Source organism: Leopardus geoffroyi, chromosome D4 (genome assembly GCF_018350155.1).
Source record: "Leopardus geoffroyi isolate Oge1 chromosome D4, O.geoffroyi_Oge1_pat1.0, whole genome shotgun sequence".
Taxonomy (NCBI): domain Eukaryota; kingdom Metazoa; phylum Chordata; class Mammalia; order Carnivora; family Felidae; genus Leopardus; species Leopardus geoffroyi.
Window position 1 is genome coordinate 37,134,881 of NC_059342.1, and position 13,517 is coordinate 37,148,397.

Sequence of the window (13,517 nt, forward strand, 5' to 3'; positions counted from 1 at the left end):
AAAGCAAAAATAATTGCATATGTGTTGTTAAGAAACACAAAAAATGCCAACAATTTTTTAAAATTAGTTGGAGCGCCTGGGTGGCGCAGTCGGTTAAGCGTCCGACTTCAGCCAGGTCACGATCTCGCGGTCTGTGAGTTCGAGCCCCACGTCAGGCTCTGGGCTGATGGCTCAGAGCCTGGAGCCTGTTTCTGATTCTGTGTCTCCCTCTCTCTCTGCCCCTCCCCCGTTCATGCTCTGTCTCTCTCTGTCCCAAAAATAAATAAACATTGAATAAATAAATAAATAAATAAATAAATAAAAATAAAATAAAATTAGTAATATACCCCTCTGGTCCACACATTTATCCTTGTCACCTTGGTTTCAATCACATGAAGGTGATTTTAAAGCCACTGTCAAATCTGTATGTCCACAGAACCGAATATTCAAAGATCTGCCATCTGTCAAGAGATACGCTATCATAAATTATCTCATAAATTTATTACATCAAATTACTTTTCACTTATTTTCAGTTCTTTCCAAAACAGGTTAGAATCAAATTCTTCTTGCATGTAGTTTCTTGCATCTGTCTCTGATTTTCTCTCACTGGTTATGGTTTCCTTCAAAGTTCTTAACAAAAGCATGGAAAACTCCTTTACAAAGAGATTTGAGTGTACAGTGAATGAAATAGTGAAATACTTGAGCCCTTACAGAATATTTAAAATAATCAAGTATGCTCCAGGAATGAGATTTGAATGAATGAATCTTAGTATACAATGATTGAAGAAAAACAGGCATATAATGTGCAGGTCTGTCACCGGCCTAAACTTCAGTGCATTTAACACAAGAGATTCTCTGCTATAAGTGTGTTTCAATGAGATTAGTTTATGAGTGGGGGAAAAACTGGCTTGCATTACAAATGTTTAAAAAAAGGAATTGTTGCCCTTTGAAACCATTTAAATCGATAGGGAGTTAGTCATATTTTAATTTGTTTGATGACAATAAAACAGTGATGTTTATTACTTTTAAAGCTCACAATGCCCAGTGTTATTTTAAATTGTTCTCTCACATTGCGATTATTGCTTTAAGAGGTGCATAATTTCTGTCAAGCTGCTTTCTCATAAATCAGTACAATATGCAATTTTCTGCAAAAGGAGGAATGCTTTCTAAGGCTCTGAACGTCTATGAAAGAGTCACTTAAATACTAAGAGGATACTTTCGTTACTGCATCTAAAAGAATATTGTTTATCATGAATTAAAAATCCTGGCATATGTGTTGAATAAGTCATTCTTGACTTTTTCTAAAGCCTAGAATTTAGTTTATGTACCCTTGTGACTTTTGTATTGGTGATTCTGAAACAACCGTTGATTTTCTAGTCCACATTGTTTTAGAAAATTCTCATGTTTTTCTAAAAGACAGTCATGCCAACCACATACAGCATGTTGATTTCAGCCACTCAGATAGATTTCCCTTCACTTTGATACACACTCTGAAAGCCGCCAAAATTAGTATTGATTGTGCCTATAAAATATACTTTAAATCAGACCATTCTCAAGCATACATTATAACATAATGGAAATCCATCAAGCTGCTTTAGCATGACATAGTACACATTGGATTTTGTGGCACAACTACTCTGGCATTTGTGTTGGTTAAATCTTTTACATTTATTATCCACTTGAACCTTAAATAAAAACCCTAAGGGTATTACTTTTCATATCTTGCATGGGAGGAAAGAGTGTCCCAGAGAAGTTAAGCATTAATTATCATACCTAAATTTACATATCTGAAATTTGCAGGAAAATAAGTACAAATTAAAATTGTATATTTCTTCCATTATACCACACTGCACTATGTTCCTTGTCTTAATGAAAATATAGAGTCATAAATACTTCACCTAATATACCATGAGTTCTTTAGTGGAGCCAGAATACAACATATTTTAATCCCCTCCACCCCCCCCAAATTAGTGGTTGCCATCTTCTTTAGTGTATACAGCTGAAAAACTTCTGGAATGTTTTACTGGCAATAACTGCTTGAGGTTGTTTTGTAACTTTGAGCTCAGATTGTCCCTGTCTATAACTGAACTCAATTTTCCACTGGTTTAAATGAAGTATACCAGATTATGGAGTACTATTCTCCAGTAGCATATGACTACAGGACATGTCCAAATTGATATACAATGAACAACTCAAACCTTAATAACCTTGAAAATCCTGGACACTTACTGCATTTTCTTCCCCTTCAATCATCTTTTTCTGTGTGAAATGCAAAGCTGGAACCGACAGTATAGTCCACAAGGCAGTACCCATTCCATATGATTAGTATTCATACCTTAGTAGTTACGGAATATTTTGAATATCACCTTTCAGGATTTATTCTATTAATGAAATAACTATCCAGTTTGAAGCATACATTTCAAAATCTTTGTTTTTTTTTTTACCCATTTCAAATGAATTTCCAATTCTCCTAGTATTCCGTGTAAATAAATCAGGATTCTGACCTAGTCTTTTCACTTTCAGAGTTTTTCCCCAATATTCACTTTTTAATTGTTGGATAACAATAGACTCTTAATCAATGTTCTTCTCTCTCTTTTTTTCTGTTACGTGGTCTTACAAGTTAGTTTTGACAGACCTTTCCTGATAAATCTTTCATAACTATTCATGATTATTCAAAATATTTCATTTAATATTTTTATCATGGCCTTCCATGACTTCTATAATCTAGCCCCTACATGTCTTTCCATTATTATTATTCATTATTATATCTATATAATTATCTCCGCATTGAATGAATGAACTATCCTCTTTGCAAGAAGCCTTGCTTGCTTTTCTGCTTACCTACATGTGTCTGTATTCATGATGTGTCTTATTAAGTGCTGTATTTTTCACCTAAATCTCCATGTATTCAAATTCTACCTAACCTTGAATACAAAGCTTAAATACTACTGAATTAGTGACATCCTTCTTTGTTCTCCCTCTTCATGGTAGTTTCATTTGTCTCTGAATTTCTATGATCTCTGTATATACATCCTTTGAGGACCTTATTACCTCTGCAATTGCAGTGCTGTTTTGGTTATCTATGCTATAGCCTAGATCTATTTTTCAATGAAGGAGATCCTCCATTAGACTCTGTAAGCACTGAGTCCTAATCCAGGTCATTTTTTTTTTTTTACAACTTTTATTTAAATTCTAGTTAGTTATCATACAGTATAACATTAGTTTCAGATATATTGATTCAACACATTCTCAAAATACCCAGTGTTCATCGCAGCATTTAATCCCCATCACATATTTAACTCATGGCCCCATCCAACTCCCCTCTTGTAACTATCAGTTTGTTCTCTATAGTTAATAGCCTACTTTTTACTTTGCCTCTCTTTTTGTCCCCCTTTGCTCATTCATTTTGTTTCTTGAATTCCACATATGAGTGAAATCATATGGTATTTGTTTTTTTCTGACTGACTTATTTTACTGAGCATAACACTCCCTCACTCCATCCATGCTATTGTAAATGGCAAAATGTTATTTTTATGGCTGAATAATATTCCATTATATATATACACTGCCTCTTCTTTGTCCATTCTTCAGCCAATGGACATTTGGCCTGTTTCCATAATTTGGCTATTGTAGATAATGCTTCTATAAACATTGGGGTGCATGTATCCCTTTGAATTAGTATTTTTGTATTCTTTGGGTAAATACCTAGTATTGCAATTGCTGGATTATAAGGTAGTTCTGTTTCTAACTTTTGAGGAAACTCCATACTGTTTTCCAGAGTGGCTGCACCAGTTTGCATTCCCACCAACAGCACAAGAGGGTTCCTTTTTCTCCACATCCTCACAAACATCTGTTGTTTCTTGTGTTTTTTTTTTTTTTTTTATTTTAGCCATGCAGAAAGATGTGAGGGAATATCTTATTGTCATTTTGATTTGAATTCCCTTGATGATCAATGATGTTAAGCATCTTCTCATGTGTCTGTTGGTCATCTAGATGTCTTCTTTGGGAACATGTCTACTCATGTCTTCTGTCCATTTTTAAATTGGGTTTTGGGTTTGGACTTGTGTAAATTCTTTGCATATGTTGCATATTAACCCTTTCTCAAATATGTCATTTGCAAATATCTTCTCCATTTTGTAGGATGCTTTTTTGCTTTGTTGACTGTTCACTGTGCAGAAGCTTTTATTTTGATGAAGTCCTAATTGTTGTTGTTGTTGTTGTTGTTGTTATTGTTGTTGTTTTTGGTTTCCCTTGCCTCAGGACACATATAGAAGGCAGTTGCTACAGCCAATGTCAAAGAGGTTACTGCCTGTATTCTCCTCTAGGGTCTTAATAGTTTTGGGTATAACATTTAGGTCATTAATCCATTTTGAATTTATTTCTGTGTTTGGTGTAAGAAAGTCGTCCAGTTTCATTCTTTTGCACGTGGTTCTCCAGTTTCCCAACACCATTTGTTGAAGAACTGTCTTTTTGTCATTGGATATTCTTTCCTGCTTTGTCAAGGATTAATTGACCACATACTTGTGGGTCCATTTCTGGATTTTCTATTCTGTTCTGTTGATTTATCTATTTATTTGTGCCAATACCATACTGTTTTGATAACTACAGCTTTAGTTTTGGAACTAAAGCTTCCAGACTTTAAGTCTGGAATTGTGGTGTCTTCAACTTTGCTTGTCTTCTTCAAGGTAGCTTTGGCTATTAGGGATTTTTGTGATTCCATACAAATTTTAGGATCCTTTGTTCTAGCTCTATGAAAAACCCTAGTGGTATTTTGGTAGAGTTTGAATTAAATATATAGATTGTTTTGGGTAGTATAGACATTTTTAACAATATTTTTTCTTGCAATCTATAAGCATGGAATATTTTTCCATTTATTATTGTCATCTTCAATTTCTTTCATCAGCGTTTTATATTTTATGGAGTATAAGTCTTTCCCCTCTTTGGTTACGTTTATTTGTAGGTATCTTATTGTGTTTGGTGCAACTGTAAATTTTTTTAAGTTTATTTATTTATTTTTTATAGAGAAGAGACAGAGAGTGCAGTGGAGAAGCAGGGAGAGAGGGAGAGAGAGAATCTCAAGCAGGCTCCACGCTGTTAATGCAGAACCCGATGTGGGGCTCCATCTCACAAACCATTAGATCATGACCTGAGCCAAAATCAAGAGTCAGACACTTAACTGAGTCTCCCAGACACCTCAAAGTGCAATTGTAAACTTGACTGATTCCTTAATTTATCTTTTTGCTGCTTTATTATTGGTGTATAGAAATGCAACAGATTTCTGTACATTGGCTTTGTATCCTGTGACTTTACAGAATATTTTGATCAGTTCTAGCAGTTTTGGGGTAGAGTTTTTTGGGTTTTCTATATAAAGTATCATATATGCAAATCATGAAAGTTTTACTGCTTTGTTGCCAATTTGGATGCGTTTTATTTCTTTTTGTTTTCTGATTGCTGTGGCTAGGACTTCCAGTTACTATGTTGAATAAAAGTGGTGTGACTGGACATCCCTGTCTTGTTCCTGAACACAGGGGAAAATTTCTCAGTTCTTCCCCATGGTGGATGATATTAATTGAAGGTTTTTTATATATGGCCTTTATTTTGTTAAGATATATTCCCTTAACCCTACTTTGTTGAAGGTTTTTATCATGATAGATATACCTTGTCAAACTCTTTTTCTGCATCTATTGAAGAGATCCTATGATTTTTATCCTTTCTTTTATTAATGTGGTATATGATGTTGATTGATTTGCAAATAGTGAGCCACTCTTGCAACAGAGAAATAAATCCCACTTGATGTGGTAAATGATTGTTTTAATGTATTGTTGGATTTGGTTTGCTACTATTTCAATGAGATTTTTTGCATCCATGTTAGTCTGGGATATTCATCTGTATTTCTCTTTCTTGATGGTGTCTTTATATGGTTTGGGCATCAGAATAATGCTGGCCTCCAAGAATGAATTTAGAGGTTTTCTCTCCTTTTCTATTTTTTTGGAATATTTTGAGAAACATAGGTAGTAACTCTTCTTCAGGTGTTTGGTAGAATTTGCCTGTGAAGCTATCAGCCCTGGACTTTGTCGGTAGGTTTTTGGGTTTTTTTCCTGATTCAATTTCTTTGCTGGTTGTTGGTCTGTTCAAATTTTCTATTCCTTCCTGTTTCATTTTTGGTAGGTTATAGGTTTCTGGGAATTTGTCCATTTCTTCCAGGTTTTCCAATTTTGTTTGCATATAGTTTTTCAAGATATTCTCTTATAATTGTATTTCTGTGGGATTGGTTGTTATTTCTCCTCTCTCATTTGTGATTTTATTTTTTTGAGTTATTATTATATCTGTAGCAAAATGTCATGATATGAAAATATCAGCAATTATCTTAAAAAATATAGAAAACATAATCTAAAAATGGGATCTCCATTAATACTGTGATATGTAACAGTCCCCATGTGTTACAGTCTATATCTTAAATGACTGATTATTAGAGCATAATCTTAGAATTTACACATAAAGGAACTGTCTAGAAGTCTCCTGTGTGTATATGTGTATTTCATCTGGAAGTATTTTTCCTTTTCTCTGCATGTTCCTCTTCTTTTAGCCTCAAGCTATATGTATCTGAATGGCAGGTCAAAGGCTTTGAAGTTATTGTTTACCCTTGATACTATACAAATTTCATTTTAAGTACTTCATGCTGATAACCCTGCCAAAAATGTTATCTATTTTATAGATAACTCATAGAATCAGACAACAAACAGCTAAGTTAGACTTGGCATTTCATTAGCTATTTGGATATAGACACACATATTTGTCCACAATACACAAGAATAAATTGAAAAAATGGACAGTATTTCAAAAATAAGATAAAGGGAAAATTTATACTCCATAGTAATAACAAAACATGGGCCATTGAAAACAAAACAAAAGCAACATAATAAAATTACAATTTATAAAGTTATGACACAGTAGAAGGCATAAAATTCAACTATGCTTACCTTCATAGAGTTTTTTCTCAAAGTTTTGGTTAATTACAAAGTAATTTGAGATAATAAAGAATGGAACCTTCCTATAGTCAACTCCTATAGTTGCAACTTCTCACAACATGTTGCAAAGTGGTATTAGAAAATATATTTCTGCTTTGTTTTATTTGTACACAAGCATTATAATAAGAACTATAAAGGTTTGGTTTCCAAGTAAGAGATTGATTCCTTGAAATGCTGTCTACTTATAGACTCACTGTTCTTATGATACTCCTTTTTCCTCAACTTTTGCTTTAAAGTTTATTTATTTATTTTGAGAGAGACAGAGAGAGCAATCAGGGAAGGGGCCTAGAGAGAGGGAGAGATTTAATCCCAAGCAGGTTCCCCAAGCCCTATGTGGGGCTCCAACTCATGAACTCCAAATCATGACCTGAGCAGAAACCAAGAGTGGGACATTTAACTAACTGAGCCACCCAGGTGCCCCTCCTCAACTTTGTAAACAGCTACAACAACTTCAAAATGAATGATTGTCCAGTGCCGATTTGCAAAAACAAGTCCTTTACAAATTACTGTATTTTGTTTGGAAAGCTGAGATGACCAGTATATGGCATTCTGATCTTTAAAAAGAAGCAAAAATAAATGGGAAATAGAGAAGCAAAATCAGGCAAGAATATAGGAGATTTTCATTTAAAATTTAAGAAAAAAGTCCAATGTGTTATAATAGTGACTTTCTTCATTTATTACATGCTGGTTGAGTGCCCTCTGTCTTTTAATATTATTATGTGCCTCTGATTGGACCCTAGGAATTCATAACTTTTGTTTTTCAATAAAGAGCACAACTTTACCTTTAAACGTTTATTTATTTTGAGAGAGAGAGAGAAACAGAGCATGAGTAAGGAAGGGGAAGAGAGAGAGGGAGACACAGAATCTGAAGCAGGCTCCAGGCTCTGAGCTGTCAGCACAGAGCCCTACCCTGGGCTCAAACCCACAAACCGTGAGATCATGACCTGAGCCGAAGTTGAACGCTTAACTGACTGAGCCAACTAGGTGCCCCACAACTTTACTTTTTGTTTTTTAATTATTTTCTTAATGTTTATTTAGTTTTTGGAGAGAGAGAGACAGAGCACGAACGGGAGAGGGGCAGGGAGAGAGGGAGAGACAGAATTGGAAGCAGGCTCCAGGCTCTGAGCTGTCAGAACAGAACCTGATGTGGGGCTTGAACTCAGGAACTCTGAGATCATGACCTGAACTGAAGTCAGACGCTTAACCGACTGAGCCACCCAGGCGCCCCTCCACAACTTTACTTTTATATTAGAAGTGTTTTTTTTTTAATTTAAAGCATTTATTCTTTATGTATTATTTCAAATAATAATATATTCATATTAACAATATATACTAGTAATATATAATATTTAGTTAATATAACAGCCATCGTTAATGCAATGCTATATATTTTATTCAGTAGAGATAAGATGGCTGATATGTTCATGTATCCCAAAAATGTAAATCACAGCTTAGTAATATATTCAATAATGAGTTTGAAGATAGCCCACTATAGTATTCAATGTGTGGTGCTACTAATTAGCACTTAATAATTAATGTCAATGTCCCAAATTATCCAGAGGGCTTTCCAGCCTTTCATATGCTCCAAGAAAATGCCTGTCATATAGACCTATTATTATGCTTCCATTAGAAAATGATGGTGTTATGATTTCTTTTTTTACATTACAAAGACAGTATTGTATAATGTGACACATACTGGATTGAGAATCAGTGTTATAGTCCAAGCCTAGCTTACTGATTAGTTGAGTGTTCTTTGGTAAGGTCATGTACCTCCATTTTTCCTCTGCAAAGAGGACATTTGAGAATTAGTATCTCCCAAATTGTACACCAAGAACAACTCATCTGAAACTTTGTTATTATGTAATATATATGTACTAGTTCTATTGCATCATGATACAGAATCCAATTCTAATTAATATGCCCCTAAGTGATCCTTAACATACTAAGACACACACAAAAAAAACTCATACGACATTAGCTCTGAGGCTCCTTCTAGTGCTAACGCTCATTCTATGATTCTAAATTTCAATGAAATAATTACATATTCAAAGTATTAAATAAAAACAAATCTGGTCTCAAGTAAGGAGAGACTTCATTAGAAAGGATTACTGCAATAAGAAGTGGGGACAATTGTAATGGGATGGGGAGGGAGACTGCTACAAATAGAGAAATGGCAAATATTTCGAAGGTTAAGTAGTTAAGCACTCTTCTTTTCTAAGGAGGGGTAAACAAGAGTAGACAGAATGGGGTGTGAGGGTATAGGATGATAGGGTGGCATGACTGAACAGTTGATGAAGTCAGCTAATTCTCAGGAGGGACCCTAAAAGAATTGTATGCTGGTTTGGGCTGAAAGTGGGTCTGAGTTCAAGAGCCCAAAGAGGAGTGAAGTATAACTTGGTCAGTCCCTTAACACATGTTTATTCTGTTTGATGGCTAGGACAAATATGAAGCAAGAATAGGAATTTGAAGGGAGCGTGGGTGGTTCAGTCGATTGAGTGTCAGACTTTGGCATCAGCACAGAGCTGGCTTTGGATCCTCTGTCCCCCTCTCTCATTGCCCCTCCCCCATGCATATTCTTTCTCTCTCTCTCATCTATCTATCTCTTTCTCTCAAAAATAAATAAACATTAAGAAAAAATAAGAATTTGAATGGTCTATGTCTGGCCTGTCCCAGGTAACCAAGGCAGGGCATCGGTGAGACTTATCTCAGTGTATGGCAAAGGGGGGATTCCTTGCACTAAGTCACTTACTGAACACAAAATTTGGGTGGGTTTCTTAATATTGCTGTTTTGCAGGGCTCAGGCACAATTCAACATTGTCAAAACAACTTTTGAATTAGGTAGAAAAATAAAACTTCTAAGACCACTACAGGAAAGAAACACTCAGTTTCAAAACTCCACAGGAGAAAGAATTATTAAATTAAGCTTGCACTTCTTCAGCAGAAACATTAAAGATCTGAGTCTTTACAGAAGCATAATATAGGCCTTAGTTTAGTGTAGAACTTCGTTCTCTCAGGATGCAATTTTTGTAAAAGCAAACTGCTGCAAATTCATTTCAAAAAGGTGAACCACTCCCTCACAACCATGGATAATATATTTGACCTTTTATATATAGAAATCATATAAATATATAACATATATATTTATAATATGCATAATACATGTATTACAAATATATATTTAAGATATGTAAATATATAGTATATATTTAAAATATAAGTATTATATATTTATAGTATATTTATATACTTTATATGACATATAATTTATAATATATTTAAAGTGTATATATATAAAGTATATATTTATAATTATATATGCGTGTGTGTGTGTGTATGTGTGTGTGTGTGTGTGTGTGTATATATATATATATATATATATATATATATATTTAAATCTCCTTGAGCTTAGTGTCCCCAGCATAGGAATGCTTGACAAGCTGCAGAGTTAGGACAGCTGCAGAGTTAGGACAAAGGCAATGAATCTAGGGCATCCTGCTCCCAGACTGCCTCAAGCAGAATCGAAACTACCTTGCATAGCAATGGAAAGTATTAAACATTTACACAGCTGCTTGTTATCAAAATTGCTTATCTTGTAGTTTTTAATAATAACTCTTTTGATTTCCCAGAGTGCATCATCACTGCTTAGCTGAAAAGAAATATCCTTTTTCTTAGGTATTCCATCCGTTTATTCCAGCCTGCCTTTCCTGTCTCCCAACACACAGGCACACAGGCTCGCGCACGTGCATGCTCACGCATGTACACACACACACACACACACACACACACACACACACACATTGTGTAATGAACCACTCAAAGAGAACGATGTGGAAGAGACAGTTTGAAGAGAGAGAGTGCTCTTCTCTCATAGAACCAAGTATTGTTTATAAGCATGGTTGACAATTCACTCAGTATATGTTTTGTTTATGAGAAAAGTTTGGTGGTGTAGTGGGTAAATAATCTCTTCAAAAATGCATCTGTGTTGTTCTTTGCAGAGTGTATCTATATATAGACTCTCTAAAAGGATTTTCTTTCCTCAAGAGTTGATGAGACAATAGAAAATCGTTTTCAGGCTTGAATCTCATTAACTGCTTATATGATGCTCATTTTTATAACAAGGATAGGATGAAGGTAGAGAATCTGCCCATACTGAGGATCAAGGTTAATTCTTTGGAATTTTTTTAATACCCTTTAGAATATACTGATATATCAACTCACCTAACTCCTGGTTTTCACTTAGTTTGGAAATTATTATGTTAAAGAAATTCTAAGAGACATTACTAAGAACAGACAATATTAGAAATACTGTATATAAACAGGTTATAATCAACTATTATTAAAATACATCAATTATATGAATTAATATTAACTAAAATATATTAATAACCATGATACCTCTAGAATTAATTTTGCTGATCAGCACTTTATGATGCTTTTTTTTTAATTTAGTTTTTTTATTTCAATTCCAGTATAGTTAACATAGAGTGTTGTATTAGATTCAGGTGTACAGTATAGTGATTCAACAATTCTGTACATTACTCAGTACTCATCATGGTAAGTGTAGTTTTCAATCTCCATCACCTATTTCACCCATCCCACCACCAACCTCTCCTCTGGTAACCATCAGTTTATTCTCTATGGTTAAGAGTCTGTTTTTTGGTTTGTCTCTGTCTCTGTGTCTCTTTCTTTCCTTTACTGTTTATTTTGTTTCTTAAATTTCACATAAGTGAAATCATATGGTATTTGTCTTTCTCTGACTTATTTCACTTAGCACTATACTGTCTATCTCCATCCATGTTACCAATGGCAAGATTTCATTCCTTTTTGTGTCTGACTAATATTCCATTGTATATATACACCACACCTTTATCCATTCATTTATCAGTGGACACATGGTTTGCTTCCATATTTTGACTATTATAAATTATGTTTCAATAAATAGAGGGGTACGTTTTTTCATTTTGAATTAGTGTTTTTGTATTTTGGAGGTAAATACCCAGTAGTGATTACTGGGTTGTAGGGTAGTTCTATTTTTAACATTTGACGACACTCTACTGTGTTTTGCAGAGTGGCTGCACCAGTTTGCATTCCCACCAATAGTGCAAGAGGGTTCTTTTTTCTCCACGTCCTTGCCAACACCTGTTATTTCTTGTGATTTTTTAGAAAGTTTTTATTTATTTAAGCTACATCAAATGTGGGTCTCAAACTCACGACTCCAAGGTCAAGAGTCATGCATTTCTCCAACTGAGCCAGCTAGGCACCCCTATTTCTTATATGTTTGATTTTAGCCATATAGACAGGTGTGAGGTAATATTTCATTGTAATTTTGATTTGCATTTCCCTGATGAGTAACATTGAACATCTTTTCATGTGTCTGTTAGCCATCTGTATGTCTTCCTTGAAGAAATGTCTGTTCACGTCTCCGGCCTATTTTTATTTTTTTTTAAATTTTTTTTTCAATGTTTATTTATTTTTGGGACAGAGAGAGACAGAGCATGAACGGGGGAGGGGCAGAGAGAGAGGGAGACACAGAATCGGAAACAGGCTCCAGGCTCTGAGCCATCAGCCCAGAGCCCGACGCGGGGCTCAAACTCACGGACCGCGAGATCATGACCTGGCTGAAGTCGGACGCTTAACCGACTGCGCCACCCAGGCGCCCCTCCGGCCTATTTTTAAATTGGATTATGTGTTTTTGGGTATTGAGTTGTATTATGTTATTTATATATTTTGGATACTAACACTTTGTCAGATATATCATTTGCAAATATCTAATCCCATTCAGTAGGTTGCATTTTAGTTTTGTTGCTTGTTTCCTTTGCTGTAGAGAAGTTTTTTGTTTGTTTGTTTTGATGAAGTGTCCGTTGTTGGTTTGCTTTTGTTTATCTCACTCAGGAGACCTATCTAGAAAAAAGTTGCCTTGGCCACTGCCAAAGAATCTACTTTCTTTGTTCTCTTTAAGGATTTTCATGGTTTCAGGTCTCATTATTTAGGTTTTTAACCCATTTTGAATATATATTTGTGTATGGTAAAACCAAGTGATCCAGTTTCTTGGCTTGCAGCTGACCAGTTTTCCCAACACCATTTGTTGAAGAGACTATTCTTTTGCCATTGAAAGTTCTTTTATGCTTTGTTGAAGATTCATTTACTATATAGTTGTGGGATTATTTCTAGGTTTTCTATCTGGTTCTATTGATCTACATGCCTATTTTTGTGCCAGCACGATACTGTTTTGATTTCTACAGCTTTTTAATATAACTTGAGGTTGAGAATTGTGATACCTCCAGCTTTGCTTTTCTTCTTCAGGTTCTTTTGTGGTTCTACAAATTTTAGGATAGTTTATTTTAGCTCTGTGAAAAATGCTGGTGGTATTTTGATACAAATTGCATTAAAATTTTGGATTAGTTTGGGTGGTATAGATATTTCAATAATATCTGTTCTTCCAATCCATGGGCATGGAATATCTTTCCATGTAGTTGTTTTGTCTTCAATTTCTTTCATCAGTGTTTTATA